The sequence below is a fragment of the Lepus europaeus genome, chromosome 8 (genome assembly GCF_033115175.1).
Source record: "Lepus europaeus isolate LE1 chromosome 8, mLepTim1.pri, whole genome shotgun sequence".
In the NCBI taxonomy this organism is placed as follows: domain Eukaryota; kingdom Metazoa; phylum Chordata; class Mammalia; order Lagomorpha; family Leporidae; genus Lepus; species Lepus europaeus.
This window is the reverse complement of record NC_084834.1, coordinates 77003644-77031252: the sequence shown is the minus strand read 5'-3', so window position 1 is coordinate 77031252 and position 27609 is coordinate 77003644.

Genomic DNA, 27609 nt, shown 5'->3' with positions numbered 1-27609 from the left:
AATGGAAACGAAGAAAGGGAAGAGAGGAGTGAAAAAAAAAAAAACAGAATGACTCAGTTTATTGTAAACATTCCATAATCAATGGTGATTATATTATATTATAGCTAATATCTGCTATAATTTTGTATGAATTGAAATACCTTTGTCTTACGAGACTGTAATATAAGCAAAACACAGTTATGTAAATATCATCCTTAAATTGTTCAGATATTGCATGAATAAAATCAGTTGCTTTATTTACTAACCCAAATCTATTCTGCACTGTCCTTTTAGATTCTCAACTTTAATAGCCCAATAGCATCACTAAAGGAAGTAGCATCACTAAATCAAACATATTCACACTTAGATATTTCTTTACCTTTAAAAACATAATGATCACCATTAGATACCAAAATACAGTTAATTAATTGTTGCTTCCTTGGCTTATCATCAGAATCATTTTTTTTAAATTTCAGAATATTTTTGAGAATGTATTCTCTGATAATTAAGAGTTAGACCAAGATGTTAAAGTCATTTCAAAAATTTAAGTAACAAACTAAATAAAATTAATTTTGTCCAATAATTTTCCAGAGGATAAAACCAATAATTCAAAAAATATGTAAATTTTTTGTTAAATTAACTTTTAAAACAAGGTCAACTCTAATAAATACATGATGTCCATTGTGAAACATATCTCTGCAGTTGAATTACATCTTTTTACTTTGTAAACACACAATTGAACAATCTTCTTTCTCAACTTTCTGTACCATAGTCCAGTTTATCAGGAACATAAATAGATTTCTGACTTCCTATGAAGAAGCTGACATCTCCTTCTCCACTCCATCCCAGTAACAACACTTCAAATTTGAAATAATTCTTGCTCCATCTCAATAGCTATGTGACACTCATAACCGTCTAGACTACAGCTAGTCTAGCCATGGGCCTTTGAGAACCATCATACCCATTGGTTCAATACCCATGTCTTATTTCTCCAGCATTAAGCCTTTATTGACATCTCTCAGAGGGCTACTGATTGTAACTTTTGAACATTTTGTTTCAAATGGTGTTCTTAACTGCTTTTTTTGGTCATCTTATTTATCTTTTCCACTAACTGGCATAGCCGGTCTGCAATTACTGCTTTTAGCTTGCCTACATTTTTTTATATTTTACTATTCATATCATATAAAATAACTTAATTTCTATGATATCTGCCAAAGAAGGGAGTTAAGAAGCATTATGAGAATCCTTCAATTACTTGGTGATATTTTCTTTGGCAAATCAAAGATGTAGCCATAGGTGCCAAGACACAATAACCCATTTATTCTCCATGCTGACTCACCTGCTAAAGGACTATATCAGTGGTAACTGCCACTAAGGGAGTCCCACACATTAGTGAAACCACATCCTCCACTCTCTGATTTAAGCAAAAAGTGACAGTACTTTGGCAAAGGTAAAGCAAATGGTTTGACCAAATGTAGGCAAGGAAATAGGATGTAGAAAGAGGAAAAGAATATCCTCAAATTTAAAACTGAGTTGACTATTTTACTAATCAGTCACTTTGAGTTCCGCCTTGTGTGAAAGTGTCATCCCCAGAGAAATTAAAATTGTAAAAATGTGTCTTCACCTTCTGTGGTGCTAATAGAAATCTTTCTTTAAGCTTTGCCTCAGTTCAAGATATATCAAGAAACAAAGACCAAAAAGCAGAACAGCTTATGGACTGTGTAGCTATAATCTGTCCCGAAGGTATGAACAAACTACACTCATTGATGATGACATAAAAATCTTTTTATTTGTTCCCTTTTGTGTATTTATAAATAATGATGGCAATTTTTTTCAAATAAAAATGGTAAAGGAAAACTAGAATTTTTGAGATTAGGACTTGTTATTAAAAGACATAATCTAAAAAGGTGGGTAAAGATAGAATTCTATGGGGGCTGGCACTGTGGCGTAGTGGGTGAAGCTGCCACCTGAGTGCCAGCATCCCATATGGGTGCTGGTTCAAGTCCTGACTGCTCCACTTCTGATCCAGCTCTCTGCTGTGGCCTTAGAAAGCAGTGGAAGATTGCCCAAATCCTTGGGCCCCTGCACCTGCATGAGAAGACCTGTAGTAAGCTCCTGGCTCCTGGCTTCAGATTGACACAGCTCCAGACATTGTGGCCATCTGGGGAGTGAACCAGCAGATGGAAGACTCTCTCTCTGCTTCTCCCTCTCTCTCTGTGTAACTCTACTTTCAAATACATAAAAATAAATCTTTAAAAAGATAGAATTATATGTGTTTCATTAGAAGTATCACTTTAAAAAAATTGCTGGAAACCTGAATTATTTTCAAGCAATTAAAAATATTCGAGATACAGCTGTCATCTTGTTTCACAAGAGTGAAATTTGGATATACGGACAAGAGGAGGGAAGATGACCATGTGAAGATAGACCCAGAGACTGGAGTTCTGCTGCCACAAATCATGGAACCCTTGAGACTCCCAGAAGCTGGGAAGAATATACTCTGAGACTTTAGAGGGAATATAGCTCTGCCATCACTTTGATTTCAGACTTCTAGCCTCCAGTACTGTGAAAGGGTACATTTCTGTTGTTTCAAGTCATCAGGTTCGTGGTTGATTTTCTAGGCAGCCCTAAGAAACATGCATCCAGCTAAATCATATATGTATTCACAAGTAACCGTTGTCAATGGAAAAAGATAAGGAATAACATAGTATAGCGGTATTCGTGGAAAGTATTTTGGCAATCCAAGCACCAGAGATTATTCCTGGGAGAACTAGGAGTAGCTTCAAGAGAGATGCAGTATTTGCAGCTGACTTGGAAGGACAGATACCATTCAAAATGGAAGACAATGCCGACTCTCGCCCTCTGTCAGCTATCTGTATCAATGCCTCATTTCAAAGTTTCCATAGCACTTAGTTCCTGAGATTATCATGAGTAAATGTAGAAAAATATTAAAAGAACTGTTTCTAAAAGGAGGTAGAGAAGAAGGAATTGATTTCACTGCCTTCAGCCTGGTTGCTTAGAATAAATTGTGGACTTCTGTGAAATTAGTAACATTTCAAAGACAGCTTTCTTTCACATCCTTGATTTGATTTTATAGTACGACTTTCTACTTTGGTCTTCTGATTGGTAATGCATGCTCAGTTCCAAGTCTAGAATTCCTCCCTAGATCCCCTAGATAATTTGTCTGAAACTCGACACCTCATACAATTTTTGCTGAACGTTTCAATCAGAGATTGGATCCTATTTCTTAAACTCACAGTTGTTGAAAAAGTTCCATGCCCAATCAGATTAATGTGTAATTGAACATATCATTCTGAAAGCTGTTATTCTTTCTAGGGTAGGCAGAATAATACCTCCCCTACCACTAGCCTAAGATATCCACATCCTAATCACCAGAAACTGTGAATATGCATTGTTAAATTGCAAGGAGGAACTGGGGTTAAGATACAATTAAGGTTGCCAATCACCTGGCCTTGAATGCGGAGGTTATCCTGAATTACATTTGTAGGCGCAATGTAATCACAATGGTTCTCATGAGTGACAGAAGTAGGAAGGAGAGTTAAGGTCAGAGTGATACAGCATGAGAAAGACTTGATTGATCATTGCTGAATTTAAAAAATGAATGAAGCATAGGCCAAGGAATGCACATGGCCTCCGAAACCTGAAGTAAGCAAGTGAACAGAATACAGCCTTGCTGTTATTTTATCCCAGTGAAACCTATTTCATTTCAGATTTCTGACCCATAGAACTATAATGTGTTTTTCTTGTAAGCAACTATGTTTGTGATGATTTGTTACAGCAGCCCCAGGAAACTAATACACTAATACGCTGCCCTTTCCCACAATACTCAGAATATCAAAGTAGGCTTGTTTGGAGTTTGAATTCATCATGCTCTTTTGGTATCCTGAAATAAAGGGGGAAATGAAATTCATGATTAATGTTATATGCTTAGTAATTCAACAAAGTAAAATCTGCCTTCCTTGGTTTGTGCCCCAGTTCCATGGCCATTGAATGAGGATGCATTCTTCTCATCTAGCTGGTTTGAAGATTATTTGAAGTAACGTAGGTGAAATGCTGACCAAGCTCAGTGTGTGGCAATGGAAAAATTAGGAATTACTCAGATTCCTCGACTCCCTTGGTTCCAGAGGCATGATCTCCTGTCAGGTTAATGTAGTGATATTAGAGAATATGCATAGAAAAGTAATTTGAAGTCATGTCAGGAACCATCTTTCATCACACAGAACTAAGCAGTTGTGGTTCAATTTGGTGAGTAACAAGCAGATATTTAAATTTAAAATGTTCTTGTTTCAAAAAGAATTTGTCAAGATGTCCCGGTACAACCTACAGAGACCTATAGATTCAAAGAGAAAAGTCATTTCTGTCAAAAACAACAGAGACTCAAAGTATTTTTTTCTTTGTAATATGGGCGAAAATATTTTCAGTAATGATAAAGCTGATGGATTCGGAAAACACAATAGTAGGAAGACTTGCTACTCTTCTGGAAACATCTTGTCTACCTACCTGAAAGTAGCTATTCCTATTCCCTATCTGTCCCCAGGTGTAGAAACAGCATCTTTAGCAATCTGGAAACTCACTTTTAGACAGTGCTTTTTAAAAGGCATCTTGAAAGGTTCCTTCTCTCATATTTAACTCTATTTTTTCATTAGCACTTCCTGCTTCTGAGTGTGTGTTGTGTGTCTGAGTGAGTGTTGTGGGGAGGAGGGCATATCCATCAAGAGATTAATAGAAGGGCAATTGATGGTGTTTCCTTTCAACATGGAAAGTTCAGGTCCCTCAATAAAGTCATCAGAGATGAGAACAGAAGGGAATTAGCTTTGAGAAAAACAATACATACAAAATGAACTGCAGGTTTTTGTAACTTTGCTAAGTGTTTCTAAGCAAGGGGCATAGGAAAAAACATTCAAATTCTCAGCCAATAGAGTGGCACTTGGATGGAATTCTGATGGTGCTGTGGGGTCCCCCTCAAAAGATATGTTGAAGTCCTAATCCCTAGTTCCTGTTAATATGACCTAATCTGGAAATGGGTTATTTCTAATGTAATTAGTGAATATGAAGTCATTCTGGAGTAGGATTTTCCAAAAAGACTAGTATCTTCTTTGGAAAAAAAAGATTTAATTATTTATTTTGAAAGGCAGAGTTACAGAGGGAGAGGGAGAGGGAGAGGGAAGAGGGAGAGAGAGAGAATCTTCCATTTGCTGGTTCACTCCTCAAATGACCACAATGACTGGAACTGGGCCAATCCAAAGCCAGGAGCCAGGAGCTTCTTCCTGGTCTCTCATGCAGGTACAGAGGCCCAAGGACTTGGGTATCTTCCACTGTTTTTCTAGGAGCATTAACAGGAATCTGGATTAGAAGTGGAGCAGCTGGGACTCAAACCAGTACCTAAATGGGATGCCAGTGTTGCAAGGGGTGGCTTTACCCACTATGCCACAGCGCTGGCCCTAGGACTTGTGTCTTCTTAAAATGGGAAGAGATATACACACAGAGGGGAGATGTTGTGAAGAAACACAGGGAAAAAACTTCCATGTGACTGGCGTGATACTTCTACAAAACCAGGAACTGCCAGCAAACCAGTGGCAAGGAACAGTCCTCCTCTATTGCCTTCAGAAAAAGAATAGTTCTGCTGACAGCTCAATTTCAGACTCCAGGCCTCTAGATCTATGAAAGAATAAACTACTCTTATTTTAAGCCCATTATTTGTGGGTACTCTGTTGTGACTGGTCTAGGAAATGAGCATGCTACCTACAACACAACAGAATCCATCCAAATGCATCATACTAAATAGAAGAGATATCAATAATCTTGAAGGTTCTGGGGTTTTATCCCTGTTGCTCTGCTAACAATTTTGCCTGTCACAGTTTTGTTTATGCCGGTAGAAGATACTATTTTCTGGTTCAGAGACAGAGCACAGCAGGCGGCATAAGCTCCATGTTCAAACTGGTTTCTTGGCCATAGCAGCCCACAGTGAACAATCATGTAATGAAACAAGATGTAAGGAATTTAAAGATGAGAGTGAGTGGGAGGTGGGAAAAACTGGAAGGACGGCAACAAAATATAAATAAAAACACAACTGGCATTATAAAAACTTAAACCATCAATGATATTGTCAACTTTTTGTGCAAAAGCAACAACAATAAACCTCAAAATCTCAGGGGCTCATGTCAATATTTCTTTTTCCTTTGATATTTGTGATTTCTTGCGGCTGTGTTCGTCTTGTCTGAACTGGGTTGGTTGAATTAAATTCTCTTCCACACATCTTCTCAAGTGTCTGGTGTAAAAGACCATCCTCTTTGTAAACAGACCATTCTGATTGAAGAGTGCAAGAGGTCTAGCAGAAATATGTAGTGTCTCTTTTTTTTAAGATTTATTTATTTATTTGAAAGGCAGAGTTAGAGAGAGGCAGAGCCAGAGAGAGAGAGATATCTTCTATGCGCTGGTTCACTCCCTAAATGGCCACAATGGCCAGAGCTGTGCCCATCTGAAGCCAGGAGCCAGGAGCTTCCTCTAAGTCTCCCACATGGGTGCAGGGGCTCAAGGACTTGGGCCATCCTCCACTGCTTTCCAAAGCCACAACAGAGAGCTGGATTGAAAGTGGAGCAGCTGGGACTCGAACTGGTGCCTGTGGGATGCTGGCACTGCAGGTGGTGGTTTTTACCTGCTACACCACAGCCCCAGCCCCTGTAGTCACCCTTAACACCTCTCCTCATAAATGGAGCACATCACTTGAGTTTACCTTCCAGTAACTGAAGCAGGTCATATGAACACACAGACATTAGTAGAGCAAGGAGGTATACTTCTGTGTGGCGTGGTGAATGTCACAGTGTGCTATGATGACAAAGGAGTCGGTGTTGATGAGTCATCTCAGTGACAGAAAAGGTCTAGAGGTGAAATTGATCAATAGACGTCTTAGGTCATGTTCACTGGAAAAACAATCTGACATGGAGATTCCTATGTGAGTGCTTTATTAAAGAAACACTTGGGGAAAATTCATGAGAGCGAGGTCAACAGGATAAAGCAGAGGAAGTAGCCAAAGATGCTAACTTAAGCTAAGTTTGATGTATCCTACAGGGAGTTCTGGAATGGAAATTACACATGCCCCTGCCTTAGACAAAGGGAATAAACTCATGTACCCTTGAGTAAGATCCTCTGCTCTTCTCCGTGAGCCAAGGGCAGTTCTGACAGCTGTCAGTTGCTAGTAGCCGATACTTACAGAAACTGAGGAATGGATTAAGATCTAGGAATGGGAATCTGGGAAGGATACATAGCTTTTACCACAATAGAAATAAAGATAAAGATTAGAAGTTGAACCCTGTAATTGTTGACATTTACCAAGAAAACATCAGGAAAATTGGAACAGAAAAAATAAGCAAAGACAAAATAAAGTAGCAACAACTATCCTGACTTCAGAAGTTAAAATCCATACAATGCACGATTTTGAAGGACTAACTGGATTCCAACCAAAACATTTAGAAATAGAATCCAATTAAAGTTTCCTAGCAAAACTTTAGATATGTGAGACAAATAAATAAAGTTCACAAGATACCAAAAAGACAAAAAGAGTTTTCTCTCACAAGTGAATAGAAATCAGAATGATCTCAGAATTCTAAGAAACATCACTTATCCTGGACAATGGAATGGCATCAACAGAAACTAGGATTCTTAAAAATAATGCTCTTGTCTAATCATTCTTACAAGGTTATCTTTTATAACTAGAGCAATATAATGACATTCTAATATATTCAAAGTTCACAAAGATCACATGTCAATCACATGTTTAACTTAGGCGCTTTTGACTACAAGTAACAACAACTACTGCAACGAAAATTGACAATGACTGACAATTTGCTAACAAAATATCCAGATTATTTTAGATTGGATAATTCAATGTTTCAGGAATATCTTTTTAAATAGATTCTTTCCTTCCCTCCCTCCCTCCCTCCCTCCTTCCTTCCTTCCTTCTTTCCTTCCTTCCTTCCTTCCTTCCTTCCTTCCTTCCTTCCTTCCTTCCTTCCTTCCTTCCTTCTTATTTGAAAGGTAGAGCAACAAAGCAAGATAGTAAAAGATATTTACATACAATGTTGCACCACTCAAATTTCCACAAAAGCGAGGTCTGGGGCAGGCCAGGGCCAGGAACTCCATCTGAGTCTCCCACATGGGTGGCAGGGGCCTAGGCACTTGGACTGTCTTGCATTACTTTCCCAGGCACATTAGCAGAGAACTGGATCAGAAGCCGAGCAGCCAGAACCCCAAATGGCACTCTGATATGGGATGCAAGTAGTAGCATAATGCACTGTGCCAGCCCCTTCTGGAATATCAAGAACTCAAGTCTTTTATATTTTTTCTCTTGTTAACTTGTTTTATTTGTATTCTGATTTCCATCTTAGTCATGAAACAGGTGTATCAGGTCAAAAAGGCAAGAGATTCTTGCTCCCTATGTGTGTGTTAAAGGCAAGAGGTCAGTTCTCAGAAGCTTCCCTGCATCCACATTTTGATTACCAGAATTAAACCACAGCATTCTCTTTTCCTTTATAAGTCAATAGTTTATGAAGAGAATAAACCAAGAAGGATATTTGTCTGAACAAAATTGTGTCTGTGTTAAAAAAAAAAAGCAGGGTGGGGGTAGATAAAGAGGCATGGCACAGACTGGATGAAATAGCCAGCAGTGCCTGACAGAATCTCTTTCTTGAAACTAGTGCATGAAGTTATCTTTGAACAAGAAATTAATCAATTCTGAAATCTCAAAAATTGTAAAGCTACCAGGTTGACAAACTATATCTCTTTTTCTATTCATTATGGATTTATACTAAGCTATTTAGTCAGATGATAACTTAATAAGTGGAAATTCACTTAGGGATTTTTTAATAGTCAACAAATGTTTATTGAATTTGTGATATTCCAGATGTTATAATCAGGCCCATCAACACAGTGGCAAGTAAACCAGGTAACATCTTAGGGTTTGATCATTTCTTTATTCTGTTGGTAGGGAGAAATTTCTACCAGACAGCTATAGGAAAGGCTGAACATATGGCACCTGACACTGGACGGATGTAATTAACAATTTATTGCTCGTATATGATTACAGCTTGTGTGAGTAGGGCACCACATACAATATAGGATTTCTTTATTTTTATTTTTAATTTTCATTAATAAATTTTTATTAATGTAAACAGAACAGATTTCAAGTAGTTCATAGATACAACTCTAAGCATATAATGATGCTTCCCTCCCTTTTCCTTTCTTTCTTCTTTTTTGAATTTTTGTGATAACATATTTTTAATTTTCTTTATAATCACAGACTTAATGCTCCACTAAATGAAGAGTTCAACAGTAGAAAGTAGAAAGACCAGAGTTCAGTAAGGCATATTGCTGGCAAGAGCTATAAACAATAATCAAATTCCAAGATTCAATTTCATTCATTTACATTAAGTTTTTTTTTTTTAATGTACGCTATGTATTAGCTACCACAAATCAGAGAAAGCATGTGATATTTGCCTTTTGGGGTTCTGCTTATTTCACTAAGTATAATGGTTTCCAGTTCCACTTGTTTTGTTGCAAAAGATGATTTCATTCTTTTTTACAGCTAAGTAGTATTCCATTATATGTATATACCACATTTTCTTTTTTTTTTTTCAGAAACTTTTTTTAACTTTTATTTAATGAATATAAATTTCCAATGTACAGCTTATGGATTACAATGGCTTCTCCCTCCCATAACTTCCCTCACACCAGCAACCCTCCCCTCTCCTGCTCCCTCTCCCCTTCCATTTACATCAAGATTCATTTTCAATTCTCTTTATATACAGAAGATCAATTTAGTATATATTAAGTAAAGATTTCAACAGTTTGCACCCACATAGAAACACAAAGTGAAACATACTGTTGGAGTACTAGTTATAGCATTAAATCACAATGTACAACACATTAAGGATAGAGATCCCACATGAGGAGCAAGTGCACAGTGACTCCTGTTGTTGACCCAACAAATTGACACTCTAGTTTATGGCACCAGTAACCACCCTAGGCTCTCGTCATGAGTTGCCACTGCTATGGAAGCCTTCCAAGTTCGCCGACTCTGATCATATTTAGACAAGGTCATAAAAGACAGGGTGAGAATAGTAACCAATGATCCTAAGAGTGGCATTAACCAGGTCTGCACAATTATACAGCATTAAGTGGGGAAGAGGACCATCAGTACACACAGGATAGGAGTAGAGCCATTGGTGGTAGAGTAGAGGTTATGATGACAAAGGAATGAGGCCCAAGTGTGCTAGACAGGGTCTAGAACAAAGGACAGAGTCATTATTAGAGGAGCTAAGAAAGGTGCTGTCTAAGCTACAATTAAGTTTTCTGATTGAGAGGCAAATAGAACTTGATAGAATGGGCTTGATAATAATCTGTTGGGCTTTAGGCCTTGTAAGTTAAGAGGCCCAGACCTATCTATCTCTTCACATGGGGTACATCCTAAGGGAGGTGTGAACCTCCTAGGGGAAGGCACTCTGTTGACTTTCATTACTTGGCTGGCCTGGGAGGAGAGCTGGCCAGGTAAAGGCAGGTGGCATCTCTAACAAGAAATTTACAGTTCTGCCTGCAATGTTGCTGACCCTACTTGACCATCCCCTCAGCTGCAGTGGTCACTTTGGAAGTTGGGCTGAGTGAAGGGCTTTTCAGCTTGGAGCCAATAAGATCTGTGGCTCTGACCTGGGCATCCTTTGACTCCAGGGCAGGTCCATTTCCAGTGATCCAACTCTTGGCAGAGCTGCCAGGGCTCTTCACAAGCTGACTTCTGCTGAAGCCCAGGCTTACCACATTGAAAGCCACTGCAGTGGACTGGCCTGTTGGGTCTCCTTGAGGGCAGATCACTGTACAGATCAGCCATTAATAGGCCTGCCACCCATTGCTTCTGATGCCGAGCTTTCTTTTCCTCCTGGTTTGTGTTCAAGCAGACCAGAGGATGCAAGTCAAGGGAGTGCCCATGTCCCATCTCTAATCTTCGGTGGCCTGAACTACAAGTCTATAGTCACAGGCATGTTCTGTAGTAGTTTTTCTAAGGTAGACAATGCCCATGAGGAAAATTATATCCTCACTTTAAAACTTTCTTTCCCTTTGGTCTGAAAGGGAGGTTTTTTCTACTTACTCTTTACTTCGCTGATGGTGAAGTAAATCTAGCTATGAGATTATAATTTAAGCTCTTATTTTGGCTATGCTATTACAGAAAAATGTTAGCCATCTCTTTTATAAGGTCTAAAGATTAAATTGTGCGTCCTACAGATTCCTTTATAATAGAATTAGTTTCCTACCTTGAGGAGAATAGAGAAATGAAAGAACAAGTTGGGCTTAGAATAGAGAAATGAGGGAGCAAGTCCTAGATCGCTTGCTGACAATAGCAATATTACATGAATACTTAGCAAATAGTTTCAACCATTAGATAACAACTTAAGAAAACATTCACCAGAAGGTCCAATGCCTTCTATAAATTTTAAGAATCATGTATTTGGAAACACCTCTTAAATATCTAACATGGTGTAGTTTAACCAGTAAACTTAAGATTCATTTTCAATTCTCTTTATATACAGATCGATTTAGTATATATTAAGTAAAGATTTCATCAGTTTGCACTCACACAGAACATTAAGTGTAAAATACTGTTTGAGTACTAGTTATAGCATTAATTCACATTGAACAACATAAGGACAGAGATCCCACATGAGGAGTAAGTACACAGAGTCTCCTGTTGTCGACTTAACAATTTGACACTCTTGTTTATGGCATCAGTAATCACCCTAGGCTCTAGTCATGAGTTGCCAAAGCTATGGAAACCTTTTGAGTTCACCGACTTCAATCTTAATCCGACAGGGTCATAGTCAAAGTGGAAGTTCTCTCCTCCCTTCAGAGAAAGGTACCTCCTTCTTTGATGACCTGTTCTTTCCACTGGGATCTCACTCGAAGACATCTTTCATTTAGGTCTTTTTTTTTTTTTTTCCAGAATGTCTTGGCTTTCCATGCCTGAGAAACTCTCATGGGCTTTTTAGCCAGATCTGAATGCCTTAAGGGCTGATTCTGAGGCCAGAGTGCTACTTAGGACATCTGCCATTCTATGAGTCTGCTGTGTATCCTGCTTCCCATGATGGATCGTTCTCTCCCTTTTTGATTCTATCAGTTAGTATTCGCAGACACTAGTCTTGTTTATGTGATCCCTTTGTCTCTCAGACCTATTAGTGTGATCAACTGTGAACTGAAATTGATCACTTGGACTAGTGAGATGGCATTGGTACATGCCACCTTGATGGGTTTGTATTGGAATCCCCTGGCACGTTTCTAACTCCACCATTTGGGGCAAGTCCAGTTGAGCCTGTCCCAAATTGTACATCTCCTCCCTCTCTTATTCCCACTCTTACATTTAACTGAAAAGTGATCCCTGGTATTGTATTTCTTAATGGGCGCTTAGGATCATTCTACATCTTGGCTACTGTGAATAACGCTGGACATGGGAGGTAGCTTATTCCTCTAAGATACTGATTTCCCTTCCTTTGCTTATATTCTCATAAGTGGGTTTGCTGAATCTTATGAAAATTCTATTTTTGGTGATTGTGGAAACTCCACACTGGTTTTCATATGGCCATACCAAATTTACGTATGAATTAACAGTGTGCTGGGTTTCCATTTCTGCATATCCTTGACAATTCTTGTTATCTTTCATCTTTTTGGTAGGAAAAATCTAATTGGCATGACATGATATCTCACTGTGGCTTAGATTTTTATTTCGCTGACAATTAATGAGCTTAACACTTTTTCTATATACTTTTCCTATATACTTTGTTATCCATTTGTATGTCTTCTTTGGAAAGCTTCCTACTGGGCTCTTTGCCCACTTTTAAGAAGGTACGTTTTTTCTTTGCCTGAATTGTTTTACTTCCTTATCGTATTGGGGTGTTAACTTCTTACCATGCAAAGACTTGCTTATATTTTCTCCAATTACATAGATTGTCTTTTTACCCTGGCCATTGCTTCATTTGCTGTGTAGAAACTTTCTTGCTTGATACAGTTCCATTTGTTTGTTTTTACTTTTTTTTGCCTGAGATTTTAGTGTGGAATCTTTCCCCTGCCCCCTCAGGAAAAAAAAAAAAAATCATTACCCAAGATAATGTTCTGAAGTTTTGCCCTGTGTTTCCTTCCAGTAGTTTTATAGTTTCAAGTCTTACATCTCAATGATTCCTCTGTTTTGAGTTGATCTTTATACTTGGTATGAGATAGGGTATAGTTGCATTTTCTGCATGTGGATATTCAGTTTTCTCAATTCCATTTGCTGAATAGACCATTCTTTCTCCTTTGTGTGTTCTTGACACCTTTTCAAAGGTCAGTATCATAAATGTGTAGGTGTTTTTCAGAGCTCTTGATTTTATTTCATTTCACTGTATGTCTTTTTATAGGACTACTATGCTGTTTTTTATTTCAAGGGCTTTGTAGTGTATTTTAAAATCATGTCATATAGAAACTCTAGCTTCATTGTTTTTATTATATATTTTTGTTATTAACAGCCTTTTGTAGTTTCATATGAATGTTAGAATTATTCCACTTCTGTAAAAGACATTAGAATTCTGAAAAGGATTACATTGAATCCTTATTTTGGATAGTATGGATATTTTAACAATATTATTTCTTCAATTCCATGAACATAGAATATCTTTCTATTTATTTGTGTCTCTTCCTATTTATTTTATTAATTTTTTAAATTTACTTGAGGGAGCAATAAAGAGAGAAAGTGAAAGAGAGAGAGAAACTCCTATCTACTAGTTCACTCACTAAATGACTACAATGGCTGGGACTGGACCATTATTAGAGCCTGGGCAATAGAATCCAGGCAACCATGATGGTGGCAGAAACCCAATTTGTTTAGGCATTGCTACTGCCTCTCAGGGTATGCATTGGTAAGAAGCTGGAGTCAGGAGCTCGAGTTGGAAATCAAATACAGGCATGCTGATGTGGGCCACACACATTTCAACTGCTAAGGTAAGTGCCTGCACTCTTATCAGTGACTTTTATTTTTCAGTGTACCCTTCTCTTACCTCCTTGGTTAAATTCATTCCTTAATATTTTATTGTTTTTGTTACTATCTTAAGTGATATTAATTCCTTGATTTGTTTTTCAGATTTTTTTGTGTGTATAGAAATAGTACTGATTTTTGTGCATTGATTTTGAATTGTGCAGCTTTAGTGAATTAGAATTAACACTATTTTGGTGGAGTGTTTAGGGCTTTCCATGTATAATAGCATTGCATCCTCAAAGAGAGATAATTTTACTGCTTAAGTTTTATTTGGATAACTTTATTTTTCTTGTCTAATTAAGCTGGCTAAAAGTTTTACTTCAATATATTGAATAAAAATGGCAAAAACTAGGCACTCTTATCTTGGTCTTGATCCTAGAGGAGAAGTTTTCAACCTTTCATTATGATTGTAATGTTAACTATGGGATTGTCATATAAGGCCTTTATTTTGTTGAGACACGTACTTTGCATACCTAATCAATGAAAGGTTTTTATCATGAAAAATGTTGAATTTTATCAAATCATTTTTCTACATGTATTAAGAAGATCAGATAATTTTATCCTTTATTTTGAATATATAGTATGGTATGCCACATTGATTGATTTTCACATATTAAACCATCTTCACATCGCAAGGATAAATCCTACCTGATCACAGTGTATGATCTTTTTTTGTACTGTTGAATTTTTTTGAAATTGTTTTAAAACTTTTATTTGAATTCTATGTTCATGAGGGATATTGGGATATAATTTTCTTTTATTTTAGTGTTCTTATTTGGCTTTGGTATCAAGGTAATTTTGACCTTGCAAAATGAGTTTGCAAGTGTTCCCTCTTCTCTAATTTTTAGTAAGAATTTGAGAAATACTGGTATTGTAAATGTTTGGGAGAATATGCCAGCAAAGCCATATGGCCCTAGGATTTTTGTGTGTGTTGGAATGTTAGTTATTGATGTAATCTTGTTACTTTTTATTGGCATGTTCAGATTTTCTGTTTATCAGGATTCTGTCTTGGTAGTTTGTGTGTTTCCAGGAGTTTATCTGTTTCCTCAAGATCCTGTAATTGTCGGTGTGGAAGAATTCACAGTAGTCTGTTACGATCATTTTCGTATCAGTGCTATCAGTTGTTTATGCCTTCTCTTAAATTTGTAATTTTATTGATTTAGGTCTTCTTAACATTTTTCGTAATTAGTCTGGGTTGAGGTTTGCCAGGTTTTTTTTGTTTTGTTTTGTTTTGTTTTTATAAAAAACCAACTCCTAGCTTCATTGGTCTTTCCTATTGTTTTCCATCTCCCCTTAAAAATGTCTGTCCTGGCCGGCGCCGCAGCTCACTAGGCTAATACTCCGCCTTGCAGCACCAGCACACCAGGTTCTAGTCCCGGTCGGGGCACCGATCCTGTCCCGGTTGCCCCTGTTCCAGGCCAGCTCTCTGCTGTGGCCAGGGAGTGCAGTGGAGGATGGCCCAAGTCCTTGGGCCCTGCACCCCATGGGAGACCAGGAGAAGCACCTGGCTCCTGCCATTGGATCAGCGCGGTGCGCCGGCCACAGCACGCTACCGCGGCGGCCATTGGAGGGTGAACCAACAGCAAAAAGGAAGACCTTTCTCTCTGTCTCTCTCTCACTGTCCACTCTGCCTGTCAAAAAAAAAAAAAAAAAAATTCTGTCCTAGTTATTATTATTTCCTTCCTCCTGCCCACTTTTTGGCCTTATTTCTTTCCTTCTTTTTTTAGTTCTTTGACATGTGAAGTTAGGTAGATTGTATGAGTTTATTCTTTATTCTCAATGTGTGTATTATTCTAAATGTTCCCATTAGAATGGCTTTTGCTGCATCACATAAATTTTAGTACACTAATTTCATTTTGATTTGTCTCAAGATAGTTTCTAAAGTTCTCTTTGTATTTCTTTGACTCATTGGTTTTGGAAGAGTATGTTGTTTAATTTCCACATATTTGTAGATTTTCCAATTTTGCTCCTGTTGTTGATCTAATTTCAAACTGCTTTTTAGCCAAAAATGATGTTTGATATAATTTCAATCTTTTTGAATTTTAAACGACTTATTTGTGGCCTAATAAATAACCTCTCTTGGAGAATTCCATTTGCCCTGGAAAGAATGTGCATTCTGCTTTTGGATAAATGCTCTACTTATGTTTGTTATGTTCAGTTGTTCTACAGTGTTAAAGTTCTCTATTTTTTTTAAGCTGGATGATCTATTTTGTTGATAAGGGGTATTGAAATCCCCCACTACCTTATTTTGCTATGGAATTCCCCCTTAAGTATCATTAACATTTGCATTGCATGTTTAGATGCTTTGATGATTTACCATTGTTACATCCTTTTGATCAATTACATATAATGATCTCCTTTTTCTCTTGTCACAGTTTTTTAATTTAAAATCTATTTTGTTTGATGTAAGCGTAGATATTCCCATTGTGTTTGCATGTAATATATTTTCCCATCTACTCATGATCAATCTCTGTGTGCTTTAAAGCTGAAATGAGTATTACATAGGCCAAATGTGGCTGATTTTTAGTGCATTTATTCACTCCATTTCATTGACTGAGACTGGCTTAGATCTTTAGTCTGTGTGGGTAAAACTGGGCCAACTCTCATGAGGGGTGGCCTACATATAGGTCCACTGGGAACTGGGCCTTCTGGGGCCAGACTGGTAGCAGACGTCACCAAGGTGGGCCTGGTGCTAGGGGCCTCAGAGAAGTCAGATTTTTACTATTATGGATTAAGGGAGCAAAAACAAAGGTAGTAGGAGTTTCTTTTATAACTTCTTAATGCATCTCTCACTCTTTTTTTTTTTAACAGCCAGACCAAATTTATTCAGAGAAAATATGTCCACAGAAGTAGGTGACCAGCTGCCGGCATATGCATTGATGGAACACCTGGCAGAAGGCCCCAACCCCCAGGAGCTGGGCCTTTTAATATTTTAGGAGGGCTAGGGATGGGGATGGGCATAGGGCAGCAGGCACAGGTGAATTCTTGGAACGGGAGGGCCTCAGGAACCTGAAGAAGAATGCAGGGTGGGGTAGGAAGGCAATGGGGTGTGATGCCCAGTTGAGACTCAAGGGCAAGGAATACATTCCAGTGTTTATGGATCTTCTGGGCAGTGAGCAAGAATGGCTGAGGCTTCTGTCTTTGTTCCATCAATCCTGACTCTCAGTATAGATAAGGAGATGGGATGCTAGTTTCTTTCCAGCTACTTCCTGCTGATACTGGGCATAGACCTGGAGACAGGACTTGAGTGGGGGTCTATACTGGAGATCGGATTGATTGAAGAAGAAGAGCAGTCTTGTGTTGCTCCTGTGAGATAGCTTGAGATATAGCAGTCATTTGTTCCTGCAAGAACCACTGGAATAAGTTAATTATACATGGCAGAAACAGGAGCACTATGATTACAAGGACAAAAGGAGATACCACAGGCATTGCCCATGGTGGAAATGATGGCCAAAATGAGACAGATTTACCTTGTGAACACATCTCATTAGCATGTCTTTTTATGTGCTCAATCCCATCTCTTACCACACTCGATTTATTGGTGTAAAAGCAACAGTCTTCACTCAAAAAGAGGCAAAGTCCTCCTCTTGACTGTGAAGAGGTCCAGTGCCCGGCAGTTCTGGAGAACTGCTGCCGATGAATCCACCTGATCCTGGAAGTGAGACAGTTGTGCTAGGTCGCTTGTGTTTTCTCTGAGACTGAGAGATAAACCTTCAATTTTATTTGCCTTGTCTACTGCAATGGCTTGTCCAGTCATTCTTGTTCCCATTCCTATCAAGATATCAAGGGGGTGAGTCTGAAATCCCTCTTGACTCGGTGGGTTATAGAAACAGAAAAGAGAGATTGGTCTAGGGTATAGGAGAAAGGGGGAATGGGAAGGCGAGTGTACAGGTCCCTGTCCAGCTGCTGGGGAGGCAGATGTATGCCTGGTTACCACAAAGAATTACTGTGTTTTTGGTTCTATATACACGATCATATGGTAAGAGATAACCTCTATGCTTTCATGCGGCCAGGAAATATGATGAGTAAATGCCATTGCAACTGCTTTCGGTGGGTGTGAGGAGTAGTGTGGCTAATAGGGAGTGGGCCTGGGAGAGGGACAACTAGGCCGCAGGCATTGAGGGGCAATGGACCCACATTATTTGAAGAGGGAAAGGAAGCCCGCATGATGCGTAAAGGGGCTTGACTGATTAGCGAGGCCATAGTAAAATGCCTTGGACAGGTATAGCAGATGGGTCCTCTGGTTTTATTTCCTTATACGATACCCGTGTTCCTTCCTCTAGCTGTGCTGGTGTTTCCTCCTGGGAATTCCAGAAGACATATATGTCCTGGGGTTCTGCTAGGAGAGCTCTGGACCTTGTAATATAAACAAGTCCACGGGCCATTTCCCAGAGCTGGGTGGGGGTGGGGAGGGCTTGTTAGCCCTCGGGGGAGCAGAGTGTGCAGATCCAACATGAAGAGAAAATGGGATTATCTTCAAAAAACAGGCTAGAGAAAAAGCTAATTAGAACTATATAAGAATGTTAGTAGGAACTGTGGGTGAGAGATTGTGGGGGCTTGGAGCCGCGATAGGGGACCAGGTTAGAAGTAGCAGATAGCAGACAAGCATCCTATCCGGAAGAGATAAAGCCTATGGCCAAAGTTAGGGCTAGGATTACAGCTGCAGACAATAATGGAGGGTGCCATGTGTTATGTGATGAAGTATAAACGGAAGGTAAAAAAGGATATCTGCGTAGGTGTGAAGTCACAGGATCTCCCTGGAGCCAGTGATCGGAGGCGAGGTTGGAAAGGTAGATTGATGGAGATGAGTACCAGTTGGTTTCCAGTCCCATGGATCAAGAATGAGATCCAACATTGTGTGCCAAGGGCTCTGCCCAGAGAATGCAGCAGCGGCTGGTTTGGGCAAGATGCTTCTTCCTTATTCCCCACCTCACACAGGAGACCATAAATGTTAGGAAAAGAGGCACAGAATAGAGAGGAGGTGGTATAGAAATTTACTGCCAGACTGAATTTATTCAGAGAAAATAAGTTCACAGAATAAAATAAGTTCACAGAGGTGGGTGAGCAGAAGGCCCTCAATGCATCTTTTCTCACTTCATCTAGGTATTAGCTCTCATTTGAATTCATTGGCTCTTGTGAGTTATTTTAGTGTGTACAATCATTCAAATTAAGGTTTCTTTGAAACAGTGAGCCCTGGAAACAATTAGTTAATCATCTTCCTGATGTTACTCATTCAAGCTCTTTTTTTTCTTTTTAAAGATTTTATTTATTTATTTGAAAGGTAGAGTTAGAGATAGTATGAAGGAGAGACAGAAAAAAAGTTCCATTGGTTCACTTGCCAAATGGACACAACGGCCGGAGCTGTGCCGATCCGAAGCTAGGAGCCAGGTGCTACTTCCTGGTCTCCCATGGGATGCAAGGGCCCAAGGACTTGGACCTTCTCCACCACTTTCCCAGGCCATAGCAGTGAGCTGGGTGGGAAGAGGAGCAGCCGGGACTAGAACCAGCACCCATATGGGATGCCAGCACAGAAGGCAGAGGATTAACTTACTGTGCCATGGCATTTCCCCCATAGCTCTTTTTTTAAATAAGAAGTATAATATTTTTCAGTATTCTAATCAGAAAATTTCAATAACAGGTAGTCTTGTGAGTTGATTTGTTGCCTATGTTTTCTGGTTTGTTCAGTGAATGCCTTGTTTCCCCCATGTACTCTGTTGTCTTTGACAGAAAAGTATTTGAAAGATTATTTGGAGGGGGTACTTTAAGTATCAAGATGACTATGCGGGCCGGCACCGTGGCTTAACAGGCTAATCCTCCGCCTTGCGGCACCGGCACACTGGGTTCTAGTCCCGGTTGGGGCGCCGGGTTCTATCCCGGTTGCCCCTCTTCCAGGCCAGCTCTCTGCTATGGCCCAGGAAGGCAGTGGAGGATGGCCCAAGTCCTTAGGCCCTGCACCCGCAAAGGAGACCAGGAGAAGCACCTGGCTCCTGGCTTCGGATCAGCACGATGCGCTGGCCGCAGCGGCCATTGGAGGTGAACCAATGGCAAAAAGGAAGACCTTTCTCTCTGTCTCTCTCTCACTATCCACTCTGCCTGTAAAAAAAAAAAAAAAAAAAAAAAAGACTATGCAACCCTTTAGAGAGAACCTTTATGGTTTCTTATAAGCCTTTGGGAGGGTAACAGACTATGAGCAGCGTGTGCCTCAATTCCCTGTTTGTGGTAACCAAATAACACGACTTATCAGGAACAGAAGCAAGTTTGCATTAGGTTTGCCCTTCCCTTGAGGAGGTAGCCCTTTAGGATCTTCACTCAAGGTGGGTGCATAGCGCTGATAAAAATCCCTACTTTGGTGGGTCCTGGGCTTTATTACGTTTCTCCAGAAACCTAGCAAGTTGCAAAAAACCACTGGGCAAGGTAGATTTGAGTTCTAAGCTTCCAGCTTCTGGCCTTCTTTCTCTTTCTCTTTTTTATTTTTTTTAAAGTTTTTATATATTTATTTGAGAGGTAAAGTTACAGACAGTGAGAGGGAGAGACGGAGAGAAAGGTCTTCCTTCCACTGGTTCACTCCCCAGATGGCCACAACGTCCAGAGCTATGCCAATCCAGAGCCAGGAGTCAGGGGCTTCTTCCTGGTCTCCCATGCAGGTGCAGGGGCCCAAGGACTTGGGACATCTTCTACTGCTCTCCCAGGCCATAGCAGAGAGCTGGATTGGAAGAGGAGCAGCTAGGAATAGAACCGGCGCCCATATGGGTTTCCGGCGCTGCAAGTGGAGGATTAACCTCCTGCGCCATGGCGCCGGCCCCCTGGCCTTCTCTTAGGTTTTAGTTGGCTAAATTTGAATTTTGGGGATGGCCAATTGTAACTATATTGTTAGCTTTCTGTTTGTTTCCCTCTAGTTTTTGTCTTTACTTTCATTTTAACCTTTCCTGCAGCTCTTCCCAATGTCTTCTCCAGGAAACCCTGGTGCTCATTATTCAGTTCATTGTTCCCTAAGTGATGTATCTTTCACTCTACGGTTGGCAAAGATTCTTCTACTATTTTGAAGACACTTAAATGATAATGAGTTCCATCGTATTCAGCTTTTCCCCACAAAGTTTCATTTTTGGTATGTTTAGGACACTATAATGGGGACTATAACAAATGACAGTTTTCCTTTCCTTAAAAATGAAGTGTGGGGGCCAAGGCTGTGACATAGTGGGTAAAGCCATCTCCTCTAGCGCCAGCATCCCATATGGGCACCAGTTCGAGTTCTGGCTGCTCCACTTATGATCCAGTTCTCTGCTATGGCCTGGGAAAGCAGCAGAAGATGGCCCAAATCCTAGGGCCCCTGCACCCACGTGGGAGAACTGGAAGAAGCTCCTGGCTCCTGGCTTCGGATCAGCGCAGCTCCGGCCATTGCAGCCATCCGAGGAGTGAACCATCGATGGAAGACCTCTCTCTACCCCTGCCTCTGCCTCTCTGTAGCTCTGCCTTTCAAATAAATACATAAATCTTTAAAAAAAAAATAAAGTGTAAAGGGGACATCAATGACCATTTTTATGGCAAGAGATTTAATATGATTTGGGATACATTTGAAGAATCATATAGAACTTTCTAAGCAATTTTTTATGCATTTGTTTTTTTTTTATTTAATTGGTGGCAGCTGAAAAAATCAAATAGTAGATATTATTTATTAATTAATCTATCTGTATTATTTTTATCTTAAAACTGTAGCTATTTCTATTTAAATGCTGTTCCTATTTGTATACATAAATTCAAATATGAAAAGTCAGAATAAGGAGTGTTAGGAGACACATTAAAATCATACTATCATTTGTTATTTATATTAGAATTCTGTGTTTTTTTTTCTTTTCTCTTGTAGGTTTTTCAATCTTTACATATTTTTATTCACTGAATTCCTATTGCCTTTATAAAAATTTTTCACTTTAAATTTTACAAATATTGTATACAACTCTATTATCATGATCATAATTTGGTAAGCAGAAAATAAGAGTTTGAGGAATAAACTACTATTCTTTAGCTAAATCTACATTGTGGGAGTGGCAATCAAATTTTTTAAAACATTAACTTCCATATTTTTCTCTAAAATACATACATTGCTGCTTTCATTAAAATGAGCAACAAAATACATAAGTTCCGCTTACAATAACATTCATTCTAGTAATATTCATTATTTTGCTTTAGGAGCTTTTTTTTTTTTTTCACTGAAATGGGAATGGGAAAGAATTGTCTCAGAAAAACTGTCAAAGCTGTGACATTATTTTGCTTGAGAGGTATTGATTGCCAAAATCCTGTGTGACTCCTTCACAGATACAAAGGCCATAGTTATAACAGCTTCAGCATCACAGGGCAGATGAGAAAGAGGGTTCAGAATTTCCATTAGGTTTGAAGATACAACAGCCATGTTATGATGGAGGAGTGATGGGCGCAATGGGATACCACGCTCTGAAACACATGTATTTCTTTAAATTTTTTTCCTTTTAAAAATGTTTATTTTTTGCCATCTACTTGATAGACAGAGTGACAGAAAAAAAGAACAGAGAGAGAGAGAGAGAGAGAGATCTTCCATGCACTGGTTCACTCCCCAATTGCATGCAAAAGCCAAGGAGGACAGGGCCAAAATTAGGATCCCAGGACTCCATCCAGATCTCCCACATGGGTGCCAAGGGCCAAAGTACTTGAGCCATCATCTGTTGCCTCACAGGATTGCATTAACAAGAAGCTGGCTAAGAAGCAGAGTAGCCAGAACTGGAACCAGCACTCCTATATGGGATATAAGCATCCCAAGTGTCAGCTCAACCCACTTTGCCAAAATGCCTGCCCAGAATCCCATACATTTTTAAGTTGTTCATCATTTCTAGGTAGAAGTGACACTGGCAGGCACATAGGATTAAATTGATTAGATTTGTGAGCTGGAGACCACACCTTTGCCCTGCCCCATTTCGTGATCGAATGCCCCTACCTGACCTCACCTGTATGCCTACCTGCCAATCAGACTACATAACCACTCCCCTTTGGGAGTGAATAAAGTCCTGGAGCTCCTGGTTCTCCAACCCCACACCTCTTGGCGTGGGTGGCCTTTTGGCCACCTGTGATGCCTGTTCACTCCCGCAGCACTCCTGCCCACGTGCCATCTCTCCCTTGCAGCCTCCGGTCTACTCCCTGGAAAAGCCTGGTAAACTTCTAAGCTCTGTCTCCCTCTTATAAAATCCTCACTTCCCTGTGTATTTCTTTCAGTGAATAAATGCTAAAATTACCATGTCATGTGGTTTATTCAAGCTGATATTCAGAATTCTTATTTGAATAGACAGCAGGGACCCTTAATATTCATATTAAACTTATTAATAAAGTTAGCCAATATCAGAATGAATGCATTAACCAGGATCCACTTTGTGCACAAATGTCTTATTTCACTGGGGCTTTTGTAACGAAATGCCACAGACTAAGTGTCTTAAAAGAAATTTATTTTCTCACAGTTCTTGAATCTGGGAGGCCAAGATGAAGGTGTCAGTAAGCCTGGTTTCTTCTGGACCTCCTTCCCCTTTGCTTTCACGTGGTCCTTCCTGTGTGCACTTGCATCTCAGGTCTATCTTCGTGTCTCCAAAGTCTCTCTTTATGTAAGGACACCATCCTAATAGACTCACAGTAACGTAACCACTTATTTAAAAGCTGTGTTTCCAGTTACAGTCACAACCTGAGCGTCTAGGTGCTAAAGCATACAAATTTTACAAATTCAATGCAGCCCATTCTCTGCACTCCCCAAACCCATGTATGCCTCACCAGAAAAATACATCTACCCTTATCCCAATAATGCAAAAATATTATTTCTGCACCAACTCTAAACCCTAAATCTCATTGATCTTTTAACTAAATACGATGCAGGAGAGACTGAAGTTAAAATTTATCCTGAAGGGAAATTCCCCTTTAACTGTAAACTTGTGAACCCAGACAAGCTATCTGATTCTAAAATAGAATCATGAAGTCAGCATAAGCTAAACACACTCATTCTCTATTTTTTAAAGATTTATTTATTAATTTATTTGAAAGGCAGAGTTACAGAGAGAGAAGGAGAGACAGAGAGATCTTCCATCTACTGCTTCACTCTCAAAATGACCCCAATGGCCAGGGCTGGGCCAGGCCAAAGCCAGGAGCAAGGAGTTTCATCTGGGTCTTCCATATGGATGGCAGGCACCCAAGCACTTGGGTCAACTTCTGCTGCTTTCCCAACACACTAGCTGGAAGCTGGATCAGAAGTGGAGTATCTGGGACTCCAAGTGATGCTCACATGGGATGCCGGTGTCACAGGTGGCAGCTTAACCTGCTACATCACAACACAGACCACCATACTCTCATTCTTAAAGGCAGAAATGAAAAAGAAAGAAGGTAGCAAGGGTCCCACACAAAGCCAAGAACTGGAAGGGCACACTCAATCAGACTTTAAGGCTCAAGAATCATCCTTTTCAGCTCAATGTTTTGTCCTCGATGCTTAGCAGTGTATGACCAAATCTGGGTTGAAACGTGGTGACAATGATACCCCCAAGGCTCTGGGCATCAGCACCACCTCCAAGCCCTGAACAACAGTCCTAACTCTGAGGGCATGAGTGACAGCCCTCCATCATGCACTGAGGAGGAGACAGCATCGTTCCCCAGATCTGTGGTCAAAGAGGTGGCCCAGCTGATCTCTGAATCGCGTTCAGGGCCATTCTCACCTTTTCCTGAAGGAATAAGGTGTGACTGCTAGACAGTTATACTATCCCATTCAGCAGAATCCAAAGAGCTCAACAGCTCCCCTTCACTTTGTCCTACTCTGTCCCAGTTAGCCCAAGCTGGTAGTATTTCTGCTGGGATAATCGCAGTTCAATTCCTCGTTTCTATTGAGATGGTCGATTAGATCCATGGGTAACACTTCTTATCCTCTGATCCAGTGATTATCCAATCACATCTCTGAAGCTCTTTCCAGAATATGCTTTCTCATTTTTGCAGTATGGTCAGGCTAAAAACTTTCCAAATCTTCTCATGTTGGTTGCTTTTTGCATAACAATTCCTTCTTCAGGTTCTCTTTCTTCTCTTGCATTTATTGTAAGTAGTAAGGAGAAGCCAATACTCCACTACCTTCAATATTTTGCCTAGAAATCTTCTTAGTCTTAATTACAAAGTTATGTTCCACAAAACACTAGAACACAATGTGGCTGAGTTATTTGTCACTTGATAGCAAGAATCTCTTTTCCTCCAGTATCCAATAGCGTGTTTTTAATTTCCATCTAAGGTTTATCAGAAGCACCTTTAACAGCCATATTTCTCTTCAAGACAATCCAGATGAAACTCCGATCCTCTTCTAGAAGCCTCTACCCACCACCAAGTTCCAAAGCCACTACCACTTTTTAAATATTTGTTACAGAAGCACTCCATTTCCTGGTCTGGAGTTGGAGCAGCTCTGGAGAATGTGGACCACAGGAGTTGACTGACAACGTTGTCAATGAGTCACAGCTGAGATGCATTCTCTATAGCTGCCTTTTCTGTCCTGGTACGGACCTTCCATTCATGATTCAGAGGTCTGGAAACAGCATTGGGTTGGGCTAGCTTGGGTTTTATGCTCCTGGTGCTCAGAGGATACTTTGATCGACAGTATCACTAAAGGAGTTGGTCATTCAGGAGAGATAATCCCCAAAAGGAAGTCAGGGTGACATTACCAAGGAAAAGAAAGCCTGCAACAATACATCTCCACTATGGAACTAGAGCAAGAAGTCTAAGATCTATACCATAGAGTCATAATTAGATTCTAACGTTAACGAGCCATGCAGGAGCACTATCTTCATTGCACACCTTATCTTTATCAATAGTAGGTTTTATCTGAGTACTTGAGTGCCACCTGGCATGAATTCTAGCTAATTATTTATGAGACATGTAAATCATTGAAAGTGTGCAAGTCATACCTAGCCTCTCAGTGTGATCATGTTTTTGAATCTGTATCTCAAAAATAAAACATTTACTTTATAAAAATATTATATTATCTTTCTTCCATATTATCTTTTTAAAATACATAATTTAAAATTTTATTTTGTTTAACCCAAGTCAGCTTCTATTGTCAAGGAGTAGACCAGCATATCAAGAAGGCAGTTTTAATCACTCGCCGTTCACTTTTTCTTGCAAGTTATTAGCACTACCCTCAAAAGTGATCCTTAAATTGCCTGCAACTTTCTCAACCAAATAGTGACTACATTTTTTTTCAACTTTACAAGTATTCTCTTATTGCCACTTTTACGATCCATAATAGCAGTCTTTTTCTCATGTTGTACCGACAGAAATTCTTTAATCCCCTAGTGTGGTGCTTCAGAAAATTCCCTTAAAAGGTCTAAATAATTTATATCCACTGGTTGGTTCTCCTTTATTTTATAAAAAATATTCTTGCAAGTTTCTGGAATATCAAAATGATTTATATCTACAAAACTATGCAAGCAACATTCTCCTCTACACATATAAAAATCTAATTTCACTGTTAGTTGTTTTCATATGCACTAAAGTAGTTTCAATGATTTAACAGGCCCACAGCAACACAACTTTAACAGGTTGTAAACTGGGATTTGGAAGGGAAAGTTAACATTTTCAAGGCTGTTTATCCTGTGAAGTGATTATGGATGCTAACCAAATAGCATGTACTTTTTCAGAAAACACCATTCTGAAAGTCGTGTGGCAGAACTGTCAGAGAAAACAAAGTCCAGATGTCCAAAGAGCAACTAACATCAGAAATAATGCAGATGTGATCTAGGGATGGACAGTTGCTAAAAAATATCACCAATACACACAGGAAAATTCAATTCAGTGTAACTTTGATAAACCAAACAGCAGAACTTATAATACTTCCTTTGTTCTATAGCGAAAGCTTGTGCTCTACTGGGTTTCTCTTCTCATTTCTTTCAGACAACTTTGTGTTTGAAACCCACTAAAGACCTGAGGATAAGTGAAAAACGTTTCATTTCAAGGCACTGGGATAAGCTGATGCATGGTGGTATCCTAATAATTTACTTTTCTTCATCTGGTTTCAAAAACATTTTTGGAGCAAATCATGCTGGCAGTAACAAATCTTGACTAATGGTCATATCTGTTCTATTGAAAATGCACCTGCTTATGCTGGGCTGGTTTCCCATATAAAATAGGAAATAGATGATTAAGTAAGTATTAACTTTAACATTAAAGTGAATTATTTCTTTTTTTACCCATTGATTGTCAGTCTGTACTTTCGTAACCCAGAGTTGTAGGTTTGGATAATAGTTACCAAAGATAAAATGCTCGTGAAATTTCTAAGAAACAGTTACCAGTGTCCTTGCCTATAGGTCAGCAGTTTCACATTTTAAATCAAAGCCTTTTTTCATTTATGCATCTGAAAAAGCTGTTGAGTTCTGAGGCAAAGCTTTCCATGGGGTTGATTTCAGTGACCCCCTAGCAGGAGTAAAGATGAAATGCTCTACATGATCTTATGGGCCCCCACAGCTTCAATTATCACCTCGGTGAAGATGATTTCCAGATCCATGTCTCCGAACTTGGTCCCAACCTTTAAGCCAATGTTCTCA